Below are 20,028 nucleotides of genomic sequence, written 5' to 3' on the forward strand. Positions count from 1 at the left end.
TAATTCACCCTTTTATCTCATCATTTCTATGTCATATCCTTTCTTTTCCCTTTAGAAAGAGATCCCTAAATCTAATCTCCTTTGTTCAGGTTTTTTTTTTTTTCCTGACCAATAACAACTTGTAACCAACTCACCTAAATGATGGCAAACATCTAAACATGTAAACCACTGAACAATCAAACACCACCCACTTAATCTCTTAGGAATGTGTGTGTTGTGTTCTCTAGACTGCTTCCTGATGTCTAGGGGTGCTGGAATCTTTAGAGGACCCTGAGAAAATTAGGATAATGGTCAAGTCCTGGCTAGAATAGTCTGTGAAGCTGGACCATCTCAGTCAGCAGGCCTGAAGCTATTCTAGATGTAGAACTCAGAGGAAACTGCAACAGAGGCACTCTGAGAGGCTGGATCACCTGGGCCACCTGTTTTCATTGGTGTCTGGCCCCCTTCCTCTGAAAGTACATAAACTTTCAAAGGTAACATACATATCTGCATTAACACAACTATGGACTGTGCATTGTTCACAAGCCAGCCAAAGATGACTTTTTGTTTTATGTATGTCAGAGCAGGTAAAATATACATCAGCTGTCTTGTAGCTATTCTAGGTTTATTCCTTTATGTCTGCAACCAGGATTTTCAGAGGGTTTTTCCCAATCAAACCTGAACCTCTTTAATCTTGAATGAATCCACAGCCTTCCATTTTCTGTGGAAACAAAAGCATAATTTCTGACCTAACATAACATATTTTTTGAGTTCTATTTTAAAGGTAGGGCATTATTAAATTTTTGAGGCTGGTTTATTTCAGCAGTCCCTTTCACAATCCCATGTCTCCCAGCAGCTGTTATTTGCTTATCAGCAATCAAAATTCAAAAACAACACAAGAACACACAGGATCCAGACTCCTTGTATATTTCCCATCTCTACATGGCTTATTCTTTGGGTTTTTTTTTTATTACTTTACTCTTTCTTTAAGGACTTACTCTTATTTTTAAACTATTTATTTTTTATGAGTGTCTGTATCCTTTTTTCTTTTTTTTTAAGCCTACAAACATTGTTAAACACACTGTAACCCGTTTAGAGGTTTTTTTCTTGCTTGAACCTGCTTTACTGGGTATCTGTAATCTTTTCTGCCTGCATGAGTGAAACTCAAACCACCACACAGCTTAGCTCACAGTGTGCTGTCAGTTCAAGCCTACAGGCTGTGGCTGGGAGACACATCTCTGTACCAAGACCTGCATGAGAGACTGCAGGACTAGGAAGCTGCATTTGGCTCCATTTTTGTGTGTTTGGAACCTTTTTTTAAGCTTTTTCATGTCTCAGATGGAAATATGTGTCCCACATTGAGAGCCATATGTAGGCAGATTTTTCTATCCTGCCTGCCAGCTCCCAAATCACAACACAGAGACTTCTTATGAATTATAAAAGTTTGGCCAGTAGCTTAGGATTGTTCCTAACTAGTTCTTATAACTTAAATTAACCCATATCTTTTAATCTATGTTCTTTTGAGTGGCTTGGTTACCTCTATTCTGTCTTCCTCATCTTACTTCCTCTTCATCTGTTTAGCAACTCTTTGGGTCTCCATCCTTGTTCCCAGCATTTTTCCCCTCATGAAAATCCTGCCTACGGATTGGCCATTTAGCTTTTTATTAAACCAATCACATGACACATCTTCCCACAGTGTAAAGGAATATTCCACAATAGTGTTACCTAATGGTTAACAGATGCCCTTAAGTTATATAATGTTCTTTCCTTTGAACAAGCACTTAAATGAAACTTACTGGGAATGAGACAAAAACTGCAAATACACTGAAATTATAGATTGATGTCAATGTTACAAAGTTTATCTTCAGCACAAGGTTGTGCAATATCTAGTCATCCAGCAGCCCTCAGATCTCCACTGCTCATCTCCCTACTGCTTACTCTACTGTTGCATTCTGTAGTATTTACAGTTCTAAGAATGTCATTAAATTGACATTTCATTAAAAGGCTATTTATATGGAAGGGGAGCTATGGAGCTGTCTGTAGCTCCTTCTACAAATTATAGTTTTTTTGTCATTTCCCCCAACTCTAAATAAATTAGTGATTCTCCCTAGGAGTCTTCTCTCCTGAAGACTTTAAAATAACTTTCAGGAGGGTAACTAATGTTCCTTGTCCACAGGTCTCTACTCATCTTTTATACTTGGATGTATTCCAACGTTCTCCGAAAACTAGAGCTGCCCACAAAAATGCTGATAACTTCATGAGAGCTGCACGTAACTAAGGCTCTCCTTTTCTGAAAGTAGTCTTTAACCAGACTGAAAATTTTCTTCTAGCATCAAATTATGTAAGCAAATAAAATTTAAAAATGATTATAGCTTAGATAGCTATTCCACCATCCTGGGTGTTTCCTTTAAAATCCATACAAAGTACTGCCCTAAAATCCAATCTAATGTTTGCAGTCTGCATTTATGCACACATTTTCTTTCTTTTTTTTTTTTAATTTTGAACCTTTGGCCATATGCCACTGAGCCATCCTGTTCTTTCACTTTAACAACAAATCCAGCTTTCAGGAACTTCATTATTTATTGACACTGTTTGGGGGCAGTTTTATATATGCAGTCAAAGATCTTGAACCCATTGACTTTAAACCAAAACTGCCTAAATAACCAAATGATAATGATAACATAAACTATATTGTGATAACATACACTATATTGGTCAACTTTACTGTACTTGTTGTGGTTTAGATATGAAGCATTCCCCAAAAGAAGTTGTGTATTCAAGGTTTGGTTCCCACGCAGCAGTGGGGCTTTGGGGCAGTGGTGATTGCATCCTAAGTGTTCTGAATTCCTAATAGATTAATCTGTTGATAAGTTTATAACCAGATGGTATTATTGAGAGGTGAAGGATGGGTTACAAGGTAGAAGCAGACTAGAAGAAAGAAGAAAGAGACATGCCACTGGAGCTATGGCTTGCCCACTGCTCTGTCTTCCCCTATTTCCTTTCTTTGCTTCTCGGCTGCCACGGGGTTCATACCTTTCCCCTAGGATGCCTTTGCCTCACCATGGCCCAGAAACCAACAAATAGAAACTTCAGGCCAAAATAATTGTTTCTTCCTTATTATTCTCAGGTATTTATCATAGCAACAAGGACATAGTTAATGCTGTCCCCTATCTAAAATTACTGTGACAAATTTTCAAATGAAAGAAATAGATAAATATGTAAATATAATTTGGGGGCAGTGATGTGGTTCAGTGGCTGAGGACACTTACTGGAAAACCTACTGGCCTGAGTTCAATCCACTGGACAACACACAGGGTGGAAAAAGAGAACCGATTCCCTAAACTTGTCCTCTGATTGCCACAAACGGTCTGACACACACACACACACACACACACACACACACACACACACACACATACACATGACACATTAAATTAATAAATAAATAAATATATCCATACATAAATAAATGTTATGAAAGAAAATAGAGTTTGGGTGTGCAATTTTGATTCAATTAATCCTGAAGTCTGGCCACCAGAGTTACTTCCCCAAGGAGGGGGTTAAGCAGTTCCTTAAACCTACTGTTTAAAAACAAATAAGCAAACAAAAAAAAAAAAAAACAAAGGCAAAAGAAAGCCAGGACAATTAGACTCTTACCTAACATTTTTCTAGATACTAACTTCCCTGCTTTTAGTAAAAACACCTGAAGTCTTTCTTGCAATAAAAGGGAATCAATAGTATATTGTTCCAGGCAACTTAAAATTTTCATTAAAAACTCATATACAATTTTTAAATACTGCTTACATGTGTTAATCATTTTGAAATTATTTGATGATGAACGTAGAAAATGAGATTTACTCATACTGGGAAGAAACAGCCAAAGGACTTTATGATTCTTAGTTGGATAAATACATTCCATTGTCGGAGACTATTAATGGCACTTAATTTTATTGCTTTTGCCAGAAGTATTTTTGAATAAGTGCTATTAAAGAACTGCTGAGTGTTTATAATAAAAATAATTAAATCACAGAACTATATAGCATATGTAACATGATAAAAAATTTATATCATTCAGAATCCTCTAGAAAAATAATTATTTCAGAGAGAATTTTCAAAGGTTCATTTTTGTGTGTGTGTGTGTGTGTGTGTGTGTATGTGTGTGTGTGTGCGCATGCAATGTGAGTGCATTGCCCACAGATGGCAGAAGAGGGGATCAGATCTCTGGGAGCTGAAGTTATAGGTTATGAATCACCCAACATGGGTGCTAGGAAACGAAATAAGTCCTCTGGAGGAACAGAAATTTCTTTTAACTGCCTAACTCTAGACCCTGAGAGAATCTTTTAACAGATTACTTGTACAGGATTTTCTTACATGAGAATGATTTGATAGGTAACTTTCTGTCAATGAACACGTTATTTGCTAGCTGTAGCTGAATAAAAACAATTTGAGACTGTTCAAATACCGGACTATCTCACTGGTGGCATACTCTTAGGTAGCGCAGCCGTTAACTAAATCGTTATTTTCAGATCATCACTAACCCACATAGGCAGCTTCTTCATGGTGTGATAGACCACAGATACAGCCTCTGAAGTGGTCTCCCTTAAAATAGTCACTTAGGAAAGAAGAAAATCATGTGAAAATCAACAAATTTCCTGCAAGCGACTGTCAGGACACTTGCTGCTTTGTGATCGGATCTTCTGTCTTCGATATGCGGGCAGGTGAGATGAGACAAAACGGTGAACTTGACCACAGGTACAGTCTCCCTGCCTGCCTCAGAAGACCCTCCTCACGCTGGTTCAGCCATTAGACTCCCTTGTTAGCCAGGCCTCCCGAGCACAGTTCCCTTCTGCTTCAGGGTTTCAACACTCCCTGTTTCTTCACCTGAGAGCGTTCTTCTCCTAGACAGCCTCGTATCTCCTTCCTATTGATTCCTTAGAGTCTCAATTCACAGACCATCCTTTCAGTTAACTGTTCAGGAGCATCGATGCCACTGGCATTTTCATCATCATACCCGTTCCTCACCAACCTGTTTCATAGCATGCCTGCATCAGTGTACTCTTGTTATCGTCCTGTTTCATGACCATCTCCCATTCACATGCCCCTCCCTAGTCACTCTATTCATTAACATCCCTCCCGACTCCCAATTACTCTTTAGCCTGGACCCTGATTTATTTTTATCCTTTGCATTAACCATTAATGTGTGTCAAATTAATTGATATGTTCATTGCTGTTCTCTCTCATTAGAATTCAAGCTTTGATAGAGTAAATATTTGTCTTATTTCCTGCTAAAACCAGGTGTTCTAACATAATCCTTTGCTCTCATAAGACAATTATTCCATCATTTTCACACAAACACGCATAAAAGATTAAATGAACATGTGAGTGAGTGAATGAATACTGATTGATAGCTTAATATTTGAAATCAAGTATAGATTCCTCTTACTCTTAGTGACCAACCGTGATAAAATTCCTTGAGCAAATGGTCTTTTATTTTTTTTCTATTTTTGAAACATGGCTAATAATTCTTTAATTAAAGTCTCACTATATAGGAAGTGAAAGTCCAATCCATTGCCACAGAAAAACAAAATACAAATCAACTCCTTATCTGCTTCAAAACCATGTTGAAATGAAGCATAAAAAGGGGGAAATGGATGTCGCTATAGTGATGAACAACCATGGACCATGCTCAGAGGTCATTGAGAAATGGATGTCACTATAGTGATGAACAACTGTGGACCATGCTCAGAGGTCATTGAGAAAACACACACTAATACTATATTGATATGGGCACTACTCAGATTTCTCATATATATAGTTTCATCTGGAGACTATTTTAAGGTGTCATATTGACCTCATGGTACACATAAGTAAACTGATGTTCCTAAGAACTTATTCTCTAACTTTGAATTAATAGATGAAGTGACCAAAACCCATGCATCACTTTCTTCTCATTAATCTTATAGTAAATTGATCCCTTCTTCTAGATCAGGTTTTGAGTCCTCTCTCTTCTTTACTATTAAAAGTACTGGTCTGAAGTCAGTACTGAGTTATGTTTTAAAGATTTGTTTCTATTACTTGTGTGTGTGTGTGTGTGTGTGTGTGTGTGTGTGTGTGTGTGTGTGTGTGTACATCAGTGCAGAGGCTAGAAGAGGGCATCAAATCTCCTAGAGCTGGAGTCACAGGTGGTTTTGACCCTCTGATGTAGATGTTGAGAACCAAACTCTCCACTGAGCCAGCTCTCCAGACCTTTGTCTTATAGCTTAAACTTTTACTACTTTTCAAATGAAATAATCATGAAACATAAGCATAAATTAGCTGACATTTCTTCTTTAATGATTGCCTATCCTCCTAGCAGTATTTCCTAAAATTAACAATAACTTTATGAACTAAATCTTACTATCCTATCTTTGTTGTGTATTGGCTAATGGTAGTAGATATTTTTGTTGAGTTTACTATATTAAAATAAAACAAACAATATGAAAAGCACAGATAAATAAGCTAAAAAAAATCCATAAACCTTTGCAACCACATTTTAAAAGCAAGCATACTATTCAAACAATTCCTTTTTGCATGAATTCCAAATGATTACTCTTATTTTTATCATATCATTATTGAAACATAGTGTTCCAACATGTTAATTAGGCAAACATTTGTTCTGCCAACATCTTAATTACTATCATGATATAAATGTTACAACAAGAGTAGAGGAGGGTAATTAACAGAATTAACAGTACTATGACATTTGTAAATGAAAAGATTGAACGCAGATCACTGGGTAACTTAAATGTCCCTATGCATTGTACCTATCTATTTCAACTTTATAAGGGGAAGCTAGTGAGACACTGTGTGACGCTCAGAGGTTCTCGGGAGGCTTCTGTCTTCAGAGTAAACTCCTGATTTAGGTTCAGTAGATTAGTTTGTCTTGGTCCAACTAAAATTAGTCAACCAGGCTAAGTTTTTTGTACCAGAAACATTTTTACTTCATTGTAAAACACAGTGTTATACCATGTCACTCTTTAGCAGAGAGAAGCACAGGTAAACAAGTGCCTCAGAACTGACCACATCCAATATCAAAGACAACACAAGGACTTGATTTAGTCTGTTTCTAAATTAAAACTATACTGTTCACTTTCAAGGAAAAGGAAATCAATGATTAGCAAGTCTATGTCAAAACACACTAGGAGGCCAGCCTGGTCTACTAAGGAACCCTGTCTCTAAAAAACAACAAAACAAACAAACAAACAAAAAAACAAAAAAAACACTGAGCTTGGAGGGAGGGCCAGCTCAAAAGACCTGCAGCTCTTCTGGGATTAGCTTTGGTTCCCAGCATCCATACCAGGCCACTCACGGCCACCCATACCTCCAGCTCCAGGGCATCTGACAGCCTCTTCTGCCCTCCAGCAGCATCCACACACAGGCTACCGAGAGAGAGAGAGAGAGAGAGAGAGAGAGAGAGAGAGAGAGAGAGAGAGAGAAAGAGAGACAGAGAGAGACAGAGAGAGACAGAGAAACAGAGAGACAGAGGGACAGAGAGACAGAGACAGAGAGAGACAGAGACAGAGAGAGAGAGAGAGACAGAGTGAGTTTAAGCAAGCTAGAAAGCTAGAAAACAGAAAAATTTCAGCTTGGGGAGTCTAGAAGATCAAAAGGGAACGTGAAGGAGCAGTGGGTATATGTAAGTCACAGAGGATCATTTCAGAATGAATGAGCAGACATTAGTTAACTTGTGAGGCAAGAGGAGAACAAACAGGGCTTTGAAGACACAGATTTAACCTGAAAGCAAGGCAGGGTTGGAAAGCCCACTTGGCACTCTGTTAACTGATCCCTCCTAACACTCATTCATCAAAGCAACTTATCTCGGTTTGATCAGCAACCAGAACCCTTTTCAGATCTTTAGGAAGTTCATTGAGGATGATGATTTACATTGTTAGATTAAACAAACAAACAAAACAATAATGTGACTCTCAGATTTTTTTGTGATTAAAATTGCTGGAATACAAGGAAAGAATAGCAAACACCAAATTATTAGTCATTGCCTAAAACAAAATTTAAAAACTGAGTCATTGTTGATAAATACCTCCATCCATGACTGCTCCGGCCAGCAGGGCACCCTAAGGACGGAATGTAGGGACAGGAGATACAAAGGAAATACACCAAGTCTAGATTCTGATCAAAGTGCAATTTTATTTTTCTCCAGGAGGTTTATATAGTTCCTGCAGGGTGGGGGGAGCAAGAAGCTGTCATCTGCATAAGGTGGGGCAAGCTAACAGGATGTTTGTATAAGATGTTTACAGGGTGAAAGGGTCAAGGGCTCTGATTCAATGTCCTGTTGCTAGGCAACCTGACTGTAAGATGATCTAGTTCCCTGTCTCATCTGGGGTCTGTATTTTTCCACTAATTAGAGATTCTGTCCTTGTCCCTGACACATGACTAAAATATTTAGGACAAACAATAACCTTACCAATAACAAAATGATGCCCTTTTAAAAAGTGTATTTTACCGTGTTCTATTTGTAAAGTATTCAATTTCAAAAGAACTGAAGGCTAAAGAGAAAGAAAATGAAATCTTGCTTTAGTACTTTATCCTAATTCTTTAGTTTTGTCCTTCAAAGGCAATTAAAGCCTCCTGGCGTGTCATTTATTATATCTATACATTATGCATGTGCAATGAAGTAGACTGTCACTTGAAGATATTTGTGTCATTTCTTTGAGAGATATGGATACCTCACTGAAGCAGGAAGAGGCCCTGTGATGAATAATTCTTCTTTGGTGCCTACTAATGTCTAGCTTTTACTCTTTTTTAAAAAATGAAGGTGGTTAAAAATATTTTTCATATTCTTATTATCCTGTTCATGGCAGGTTTATGTCGTAATCTTCAGGATATTGGTATGATATAATCACACAAAACACTGAAATTTTAAAAGACTTTAGCATTTGCTTATTAATAGAAATAGTTCTGCACAAATGGGGTGGGTAGAGCGGGAGTGTAGAGCTGACACAGAGAGAAGTTATCGGGAAAGAGAAGCAATATACACATGGAACACTTGTCTCAGAGAGGTGAGATGCTTCTGCACTAACTAATGGGAGACAGAAGAGAATGGGCACTGATTGTAATGATGAAACTCAGCCTAGCAAATTGTATAATAAATGAGGCACTATAGGAAATATTTGAAAAGAAGTAAGTAGAAGAATCAGTGGTACAGAGTTTCACAGAAGAATGTTCTTCTATAACAACGGAATGTTATAGAATATTATATGCTCAAAATTTAAAGTAAGAGAAAGGTAGGTGGTGGCTGGTGTAGGCTAGGCTAGGGGCTGGTTCTGAGGAGTCCAAGCATGTGGGAGGAAAAAGTGAGGTAGGGCAAAGTGGAACGGTCATTGGAGCTTAGGCCAAAGTTAAGCTAAATGTTGGATGCTATTATCTCTGTGTATGCATTTTTATACATATGGTAGAATTAATAGGACACCTAAATTTTTTAATGACAAAGTAGAGGGACCCAAGCATCAAGAAGAAGATTTTATTTTTAAATATAGAAATTTACGGAAAATGAACGGAAGAGGAAGAAATTGATCCTGTAACCTCCTTCTAAGTTACACAGACAAGGAAAAAAAATGCAACAATTGCTTTAGAAGGATGCATTTCAAGCACTACACACCTAGTTAAGGCCAAAAGGAAGAGTATATCTTAAGAGTAGTGTTAGAGTTTGCTGAGAATGAAGTAGGAATTTTGGAAGGCTTGTTGAGAGAGGGAAGGAAAAGAGATTTTGTTACAAGAATAAGTCAGCATCTTGAGAGTGTAAATATTATCCATCCCATGTCTTGTAGAAGGAGAATACCTGTTCTTAATTATATGCAAGTAAAATGATTGAATTTTCTGTTAGAGGTATCAACATACTATAAACTAACTCTACTAAAGCTAAGGGAATCATTGCAGTAGGGGTTCACAAACATTTAAATACATTTCCAGTAATGCATCTTTACCATCAAATGAGTTTATTCTTCACCTGAAATAAATCCTTTGCTATTGCTCTGGAGGGGTATCTAGAAAGAACCACACCTGGCTTGAATGATATTCCAGGTAATCATAATCATGTCCTGTGCTCCAGATGTTTTGATTAGAGAATGAAGTAAAGCTACTTGCAGCCAAGTATAGAAGTCCAGGATAAACCAGCAGTAAATTTACTGAAAACATTAAAAGAATTCTGTGTAATTTTTGTAACTTGATTCCGCATTCTCAAGCATGAACTTTGTGGATGACAACACTATGTTGTTCAGTACTTATGTCATTGACTACTTAAGAGACCCTCATGATCATGCTTGAAAAGGGGAAATAACTTTCCTAAGATCAATATGCAGAAAATGACACAGCTTGGTTCTGAAGGTAGGCAATCTGATGTCACCTCTTAACATACATGTGTTCCTGATACAGGTCTTGATTTCACAATTATGTTAAGACTAAAAAGGTGTAAATGGATTATTGGACTTAGGTGAAAAAACAAATCAGAATCAATGATATTGACCTACTACAAGTTATTGACTCTGGAAGGTGCATGCAAGGGCATGCTAAACAAACCACTGGAATGGATACTCTGTGGTTAAAGGGAGGTTTTTACTGTGTATAAGAGAGAGAAACTATCCAGGGGCATCCGGAAGAGTTCAGAGAAGAGAGAAAAAGAGGCAGACTGGATATGGCCAAGGCTAGGGAAGTGGGGTGTGGAAAAATCATGTGTTTTATAAGGACGACGAGTAGCTGTGGGGAGGGAGCAGGCCTAGGAGTTTAGGGTAGAGGAGGAGGTGAGAAAGGCCAAGATCTCATGGGCATTGAGATGTATAGTGTGAACAGAGGGAGAATGGAGTCCAACATGGGCTTTGAAAGGTTTATGACAAGTGAGAGAGCCAGCCGTATGTCCCTTCTGCCAGGAGCAAGGGAAATGATTCCTTTTGACAGGAACTCATTTCACAAGTTCCTGAGGAATACTGGCTTTTACCTAACACCAGAAATCCTTCTATAGTCCAGTTTGAGCTGGGCCTAGACTCAATTTTGAACCAAGTCAGTGAATCTGCCCTTTCGGGGGGAAACTGGGTATCCTTTGAACCTGACAGAAGGGGGCTGATGGTACCAATCAAACAACATGCACGATTATTAACTGCCTTGCCATTTAATTGATACAGTGTTTGTTACGTTATTTTTTAAATCTATTTGTGTACTAGATTTAATAATTTAAAGTAGCTAATGAATAAATTGGTCTGAATTTTAAACTTCCTGTGAGAACTACTAGAGGAGTTACCGATATTAAAACAACTGTATGACTTAGCAGTTACTACTGTGAGCATTACCTGTAAGAATGGGAGAAAAGGCCCATAGCATTTCCCACACTGCAGTCAAATACATTAAGATCATTTTTTTTCAGGGTCTGAAAAGACTAGCATTTTTCATTTCAAATTTGGCACAATTTGAAATTTCCAAAAAAGAAGTCCTCAACAACACCACTAGCTCATTTCTTAGGGAGAAGGAAACCACTGGAGAGTTTTGATGGAAAAACAGTGTCACCTAGTGCGAACTTTAGGTGAGAAAATCTCCGAGTCAAATGAAAATGCCTGAACGGTTGCACTAGCACAATTCATATTTTTAAGATTTTGAAAGAAAAACTGTCAACATTAGCACTCAGTGGATGACAGGAGAGCAGATTTAAGGGGTGAATTCAACATAATAAGAAGACATAGAGCTCCTGGGGATTCCGGACACATCTCACAGTCACATAGCGAAGATTAATTTTGTATATTTGTAGAGTCCAGGGGTCTGTGTTTTTGTTATTACTGCTTTGTTGCTAATTTTCTCTTGAAGATGCAAATGCTAAGTCCAGTGGAAGATAAATGATGAATCTGCTTTCAGTTTCCCATCACTTGGTCCTTTAATTGGCACTATTGGGATGGGCGAAGTTGATCTAATTGTGGGCAGATGTGTTGTCCATTTTGGATGGGATGGCAGACTCACAGGTGGAGGCTCCAAGAGCAATCACAACATCTGTTTTCCTGTCTAAGTATACCCTTGTCAAGAGAGGCCACCTCTATCCTGGGAAAGCGTTTGTGACTTTGACTTTTACAGTATTTTCTGAGATTCCTGTTCCCTGCCTCAAGAGTGTTAACGTATTTTCCCCAAATACCTTATATTAAAATGATGAGTTAGAGAACTTCTTATAATTTTTTAAACTATTTGGAACATAATTTTCACACAGCACCTGAGATATGCCAATGGCTTGAACAAGCTAACAGTTCACTGGCAGCCAGCGAGGATGCCCCCTAAAGGGACAGACAGTCAGAATCATTTTTGTTCTGTGTGCTAACCATCACATGACCTCCATTTTGTGTCCCCCTTCAAAAAATACTCTGGACACACACTCCTTTGAGATAATTAGTATTTTTCATTAGTGTAAAGAGGCTTGGTTCACAATGTTAGTAATATGCATAGTATAGACTAGAATCCCAAACACTCAAGGAACAGAGCATGTTCTAACTAAATAAATGAACCAAAGCATTAAAAAAAACTTATATTCTAAAAATTAGCATCAAAGCTCACAATACTCCATCAATTAGTGAATAATTCAATTGCATTCATTAGTGAAGTCACTTAATAGCCTGCTGTTTAGACTTAATGCTTGCCAGTTTTAAATGGGTTTAAGAGCTTATATTAAAGATGTATTTATGTTTATTGGCCTTCTGATTTAGCTAAAACTAAAACATAGTAAATCTAAGTTCTTAGTTGGAATGCTTAAGGTGGTGATAATTTTTAATGAAACTTGAATACTTCATTTTCCAATTTAGAATTAACAACGTTGGTTATTGGTGAGTATTTGTATATAGTTTATCATTTCAATGTAGTCAAATTCTTTCCTAGCATTGACATTTTTCATTTACCATAACAGGTTAATTTTGTGTGTATGTGGTATATGTGTATGTATGAGTATGTGCATGGGCACAGGTGGAAACCAGAGGTTGATCTGGCATCTTCTTCAATTGTTCTCCACATTATTGAGACAGAGTCTCTCACTGAACATATTTAGTTCAACTGGCTGGCTAGGGATGGTGGGGATTTTCCTCTCTCTATCTACCATGTTCAATTTTTGACATGGACGTTGGTGCTCCAAACTCAGTTCCCAGTGTTCACACAACCAACACTTGATCTACTGTGCCAACTCCCCAACGCCACAAGTTAATATTTTACAGCATAAATGTTTAAAAATAAACTCCATACAGCCAGTATTGTCACTACAATTATCCAAAGATATGAACACTGTGCCATTTGTGTTTATCCAGCTCATGACAAGCCCCAAGCCCTAGACCCTCTTTTCATAATAGCTCAACTCTCTTTGAAGTTCTATGCATCACCCATCATTCATCCAAACCCCATTTTACAGCTCTAGTCTCTTTCAGTATACATGTTAGAACTCAGGTTCTTCATCCACAACCCCCTGTCACTTTTATCTTTGCTAAAAACTCTTCTGGTGTTCTTACTAGGACTCCCCTGCTAGAAGCCAACACTCCATTAACCTCAAGGTGTGATAGGTCTCTAGATTCACTCTTATGCTTTCAGCCTGTTTTCTACATCCTCCTGTAAACATCCCAGACTCTGATACTCAAGTCTTTGCTGACATAATCCTTAAGTGTTTATCATCCCCACAAAATGATCTGATACATTCATTTTTAAATTCTTCTCCCTCAATGTACATTACCTTCTCACTGGCTCAGTCACCTGCAATGGTGTTCATGCATAAATCACTACCAATAGTGCAGTCTCTAAGTCACCTGCTCTCTATCCACCAGCCTCTCCTTATTTCTCCAAGTTAAACACTCTGTTACCCGAACTCCAGTTACTATTAATCTAACTCAAATATCCAGGTCATTGATGCTACTACTAGTTAGTTAGTGTATCTCTGTATCCTCACATCTTCATCTTACCATGTTATTGAGATTGATGCTGCTGGACCAGACTGACTCCATCTTAAGATTAAATTGCATGTTCAAATAAGTTCATTCCTGTTTTCTGTAAAACTTGGATTTGAGCAAGTCTTGACCTATTTTCTGTAATTTGACATGTTCCACACCCTATACCCTGCCCTCCCCCATGATAAGATGTTCTGACAAATAATTTTGAAATGTTCAGTCAAATTTCTACATAAACAAAAAGGAAAGAAAGAAAGAAAGAAAGAAAGAAAGAAAGAAAGAAAGAAAGAAAGAAAGAAAGAAAGAAAGAAAAGAAGAGAAAAGAAAAGAAAACCAGCCTTTGGAAACCCCCTAGTCTTACAGTGTTTTAAGCTATCTAAACCTCCCTATCTCCTGTGTCTGCTGCTATAATCTCAAACTCCACTTTAGGGAGATAGCCCTGCCTGACAGAAAATAAAGTTTGCTTTGACAAACAGAATTTGGATAATGGTCTTTACTCTCATTTGGTGGGATTAACGTTGCTACTAGCTGTACTACTGTAACATTTTATTTCAAGGTATTTCCATCAAAGCATAGTACTCTAGATACTTGTAACATTAACTTAGATTTGCAGCTTTTCTTTGAATCTGAACTTCTTCCAAGGTTAAGCCTTGCAAGCATTGTTCCCACACTTTATTATCAAATGACAATTTTATTCATTTTCATTCTCAGAAGCAACCAGTATTAGGTCATGATTCAGCTGTTTATCTTGCCCATTTCCCTCATAAAATTAATTAACTTGGGAGAGGACATCTGCAGGCTCTAAGCACCAAACCTGAGCACACACTGCCTCTCCTTCCTTCTTTGTTCTGAATCCTAATAAAATCCAATGCTCTCATTTTATTCAAGATCATCAATCTAATAAGTTCCTGCCAAATCATTCTGTTTAGCATAAAACTATTATCTAATACATCAACTGAGAAAAAAATGAAAGAAAACTCCTTTTCTGTTCAACCATGCTATTTCCTTGTTTCCCCTTTCAGAAAACTTCACAATGAGGTTGTCTATATTCATTCTTCAGTGTAAAATCCCTTTTATCATTCAAATCTATCCTGGTTTCCATCCATACCACTCTGCTTAAGCATCTTAAAAGTTGCCCATGGCTTTTCATCACTCCTGATACACCAGTCCACAGCAAACAATCAGTAATTCCCTTCCTTAACTTCATTCAATTCTCACAACTAATATAGACAGATAAGAGTCATTATAAAAATAGAATTATGAAGAAAAAGAACAAGAGTGAATAATCTAATTGAACAGAATTCATAGTGTATTATAAATGAGTAGTGAGCAAGACATCAGAGTATACCCTGTAGAGTAGATGCATGGGCTAATTAAACAGACAGGAAAGTCATAATGAAAATCCTCCACTTATGGCGATCTGATATGATATTATATATCAGAATGGGAAGCATCTTATTGAAAACAGTCAATTAGAAGCTGCTTTGGCTAACAAGCACTGATGCTTCACGTGGGCCCACAGACTAACAAAGAAGATGAAAGCTTTACATCTCTATGCTCATTTTGTACCTGTCTGTCTTCTTTAATTTGGCTAAAGGAACAGAAGTTTAATTCACTGTCAAACCTTTCCTCTTGAGTCACCTTGGGTTCAGTAAACAGAGCCTTAGAGAACAGAACTCAGCCTGCAACATACACATAGACAGATTAGGGCAATTATGTGTGACAGCAAGGCAGCACTATGCAGCAGAAATACTCGTCTCTTGAAACTTAGGCTAATATGACAGCTATCAAGCCTTCTTGGGGCCATCTCACAAAACCAGAGCTGTGACAATGAACAACCAGATCACATCTTGGTTAGGATTGTTTAATTATGTATACCTTCTGATCCTCTGTCCCAATTCTGCCTCTGTTTATACCTAGACATCATATCAGTACATAAAAGACAAACTTGGAGTCATTGAACAAAAATCTTCTCTCTACTTTTATCATTTTTCTCATAATTGTAGGGGGTGTGTGGTTAAGACTAGCTTTGGGAAGCTTCAGGAACCTAGGCTTCTGGTTACATTATTATATATTTCTTGAATATTGAGTGCATGTAACCCATAACATCCTTCAAACCATGTATACAAAGACATTGCCACCAATTTAACAAGCTATAAAAGAATGTTAAATAAGCTTCAACAACGAAGAGCTCTTAATCAGGACATATATACATAAAACCTCCAAACCATAAAGGTGTTCACACAAACCATAGCTCTCACCTCAAATAGAATATCGAGTAACCATGACCCATGAACATGCATTTGGGTTGCTTCTTGCCACAAGTAACGTGTTCCAACATGGAAGCAATCTCTTGAATGTTTTATAGTTATAAAAGAAAGCCATATATCAAAGGATCTACCAAATACATTGCTAGAAACCACAGGTAGGTAGGATTACAGCAAAGTGAGAGAAATTCTGTTAATAGGTTTTCAGATGTTATCTGATGACATTCTTAGCTTGGGGCTGGTGGAAGTCAGTCAGCACTAAGAAGACATCCTAAAACTTTTACCTGATAGTCAAGAGGATGTTGGGTTAGATACAGAAGGCTGGTATTAGTTAGCTATTGAGGGATTTAAAGAGAGTCCAAGATAATTTGGCTCTGAATCTGTAACATTTCAGCTCTCCATAGTCGTGAAGTTCTCATAAGTCAGCCTTGTAGAATCTTTGGCACAGATGTATCCTTTTCATGGTAATTTCAGCTCACAAGGAGACTATACATAATTATGTCAATGTAAAAATAGAGTATATTCACTAAAAAATGATAAAGAATAAAAATATAAGACAGGAACATGAAGAAGAAATTTGCAATAAATTTGATCACTAAGAAAGAGAATAGGACGTAGAAGGAGTTGGGAGGAGGTAGGAGTAGGTGGGTATGATCAAAATACATTGTATAAATGTTTGAGACTTTCAAAGAATAAAAAAATATTATTCTAAAAAGTCATGAGCCAAAAGCTATAACTTGAATTTCATTGTGAGATAGTCTATCGGAGCTCTTCTTTTCCGAGGACGAGGGGTCGGGGCCCTATGCTGGCTCTGTTCTTTGTTGTAGAGGCAATTTTTACTCAATTATAGGAGGATAAGAAAAATGAGCTCTTAATGGTAGCTCATTTTCTGAAAGTAAAAAGAACCTCAGGTTCTTCTGGGAAACAAGATCCCCACCCATTCTGTCTTGCAGGGAATCACAGAGTTGGCCTGGCCTAGCTGCCTTGAGAGGTATACACCATAGGTTCTTCAGGTTAGAGTCCATGGCTCCTGGGGTACAGTGTACCTTCCAGTTCCTGAGAGACTGATGTACTCCCTCAGGGAGTGAAGCATTCAGGCCGCTGTGCGTTTCTGTGCATGTTTCCTTAGTAGTCAAGACAGCATGGGATCTGGATAGGACAACTGGTCCTAGACATTAATCTAGTGTACCCTGTATAGCTTACAAACTTCATTGTGTCCTGGCAACTAGAACTGTATTGATCCTGGCAAATGCCATTATATTCTGTTTCTGACAAAGGTATAAAAATTCTGATTGCTCTCAATAAAATTGTCACAGCCTCAGTTGTGCTGTGGCCCCTCACTCCGGCCTGATTTAATTCCTCAATCTCATATCAAGTGGCCTTGGCCCAGTAAGTAAGTGTAGGTGCTTACAGAGTCCAGGAGAGTTTTGTCTATGTAGCCATCACTCTGGTAGGTAGAGACAGGAAACCTTTTATATCTTTTTGCCTTCTATGTTTGATACAGAAAAGGCTTAATTAATTAATTATTAATTTGCTTACTGTGTGTGTGACAGTATGTATTGTTAGTGCAAAAGTAGTCTTATCTCAAAGGGCATAAGAATTAACTTATTCTGGAGCCAAATATGAGTGATCTTGGCCCAGGAACAGAGGTTTAGGTGAAAATTCCATGTGCCAACATGGTAACAATTTCATGAAGTTCATATACTAACAGAAAAAAGAAAACTATACACTGAATACTTTTATATATTGGTGGAATCATGAGGTTACAGAACAGCAGGAAATTCTCTGTAGCCTTTTATTTGATGGAAGCTTGTGGTGTCTTTGTGGATTCTAAAGGATTTACTTAATAGTCACAAAAATCCTGCACCAAAATGGGTAATAAAAGGCTATTAAGGGGGCCTAAAGACGGCCAAGATAATTGGCTCTAGACTTCCAACATACCAACTTCTCCATGATGTGGAAGTTCTAATGAGTTAATCAGCCTTATCTGAGTATAAATGTAAGACGAAATTCTTTCCAAGAACTTCTATTCACTGTGTGATATAAGATGGGGAGAGGTCAAAAGGACAACTGTTTTCACCTCCTACCTCACAGTAGGCATGCTGAGATACAGATGCACATCACAGCATCTGGCTTCTCATGTAGGTTTCAAGGATCTGACAGGTCATCGGGCTCATCCTTTTACTCTCTCAGCTATCCTCCCAGCCCCTTTTAATAATTTTTACTATGTCTAGCCATTCTATGTGGTGCAATAGTTGCATAGACTATTCTCACAAAAGGATGTATTGTATGTTGGGCTATTGTCTCCCATAACTCTCTACTCTTCCTTTCCTTCCCCTTCTTCCTCATAGTCCTCTGTTTCCCTAGAAAGTTTCACTTCTACTTAACTATGATATATACATATATGACTTTATATATCTACATAAAATCCAGAAATGTGAGAAAATCCATATTTGTCTTTCTGAGGCTAGTTTAAGTTGCTTAACATGATTATATCCAGTGACATCCATCTGTTTCCCTTCAAATGATATAACCTCACTCTTTTTTCAGAGTGAAAAGATCCATACATATTTAATATATATTAGTAACACATATATAAAACAATGGATTTGTATATTTCTTTTATCCTTTCCTCTGCTGGACACCTAGGATGGCTCCACAACTTAGTTATTATGAATAGAGCTGCAACAAATGCTGATATGCAAGTGTCTCTGTGATGTGACATTGACTTGGGGCCTTTTGTTTAAGTACTCAGGGGTGATAGAGCTTAGCTATAGGTAGAATTGTTATTAGTTTTCTAAGAAGCATCCATCTGACTTCCCCAGTAGATAGAGTAGTTTGCATTCCCACCTGGAGTCTACATCCTTGTCAACATTTGTTGTTGTTTTCTTAATGCCTGCCATTCTGATCCGGGTGAAATGGAATCTAAATGTAGTTTTCATTTGCATTTCCCTATAGCTGGTGATGCTAAGTACTTTTGCATCCTGTCTTTGGAATCCTGCTGCTTTCAGATTCCTGCATCTTTGATAAGCACACTAATTATGCAAGTGAAAAGAGCAGTGTGTTAACTGTAGGAAGGGATACTAGCATCTTTCTTTAGCATTTCTCCTCTCTGACAAGGGCTTCAGCATAGGACTGGTGGCATCAAATGAGACAAAGACTCCTGATGGGATATTGAATCTGACTTGATCTCAGCTTCTACAACTGTAACAAATGTCTGCTGTTTATACTTGGTCTAAAGTATAAAGACTGTTTAGCAGTCTGAGTGAAGGAAGAAAATTACTACTTAGAACATATGATCCTATTCAAAGTAGGAAAAGCAAATGTTCTTGTAGAAACACAGTGTAAATGACACAAGAAAGCTTTCCATGGGAAAGACACTATCACTTCAAGTGAGGACAAACAGAAGACCAGGAACATAGACACTCCTGCATGAATGTTCTACACAGGCTGACAAGAAGTCCCCTGACAGTGGAGTATTGAAATGTTGAAGATCCAGAGCCCTAATTACAAATAATTAATGCCATGTCTAACACAGTTAATTGGAAAAATTAAAAATTGAATCCAATAAATGCAATTATTAAAATTAAATTAAGGTTAATAAGTGAAAGAAATTAAAATATTTAAGAAATAAAAGGATTAGTGGCAATGTAAAACAATACTTTCTTCATATTGTTAAGGACATGGCTCTCAGCTGGAGGATGGACACCCACTGAAGTTTTCAGGTTCTTGTGTCCCAGGGCAAGAATTACACCAGGGACATGTGGTTAATAATAGAAATATGGATGGTTTATTAAGAAAGAGGAAGCATTTTGAGAATCGTTGTAGGCTAGTGATCTGGA

This window comes from Peromyscus eremicus, chromosome 17 (genome assembly GCF_949786415.1).
Source record: "Peromyscus eremicus chromosome 17, PerEre_H2_v1, whole genome shotgun sequence".
NCBI classification, from domain to species: Eukaryota; Metazoa; Chordata; class Mammalia; order Rodentia; family Cricetidae; genus Peromyscus; species Peromyscus eremicus.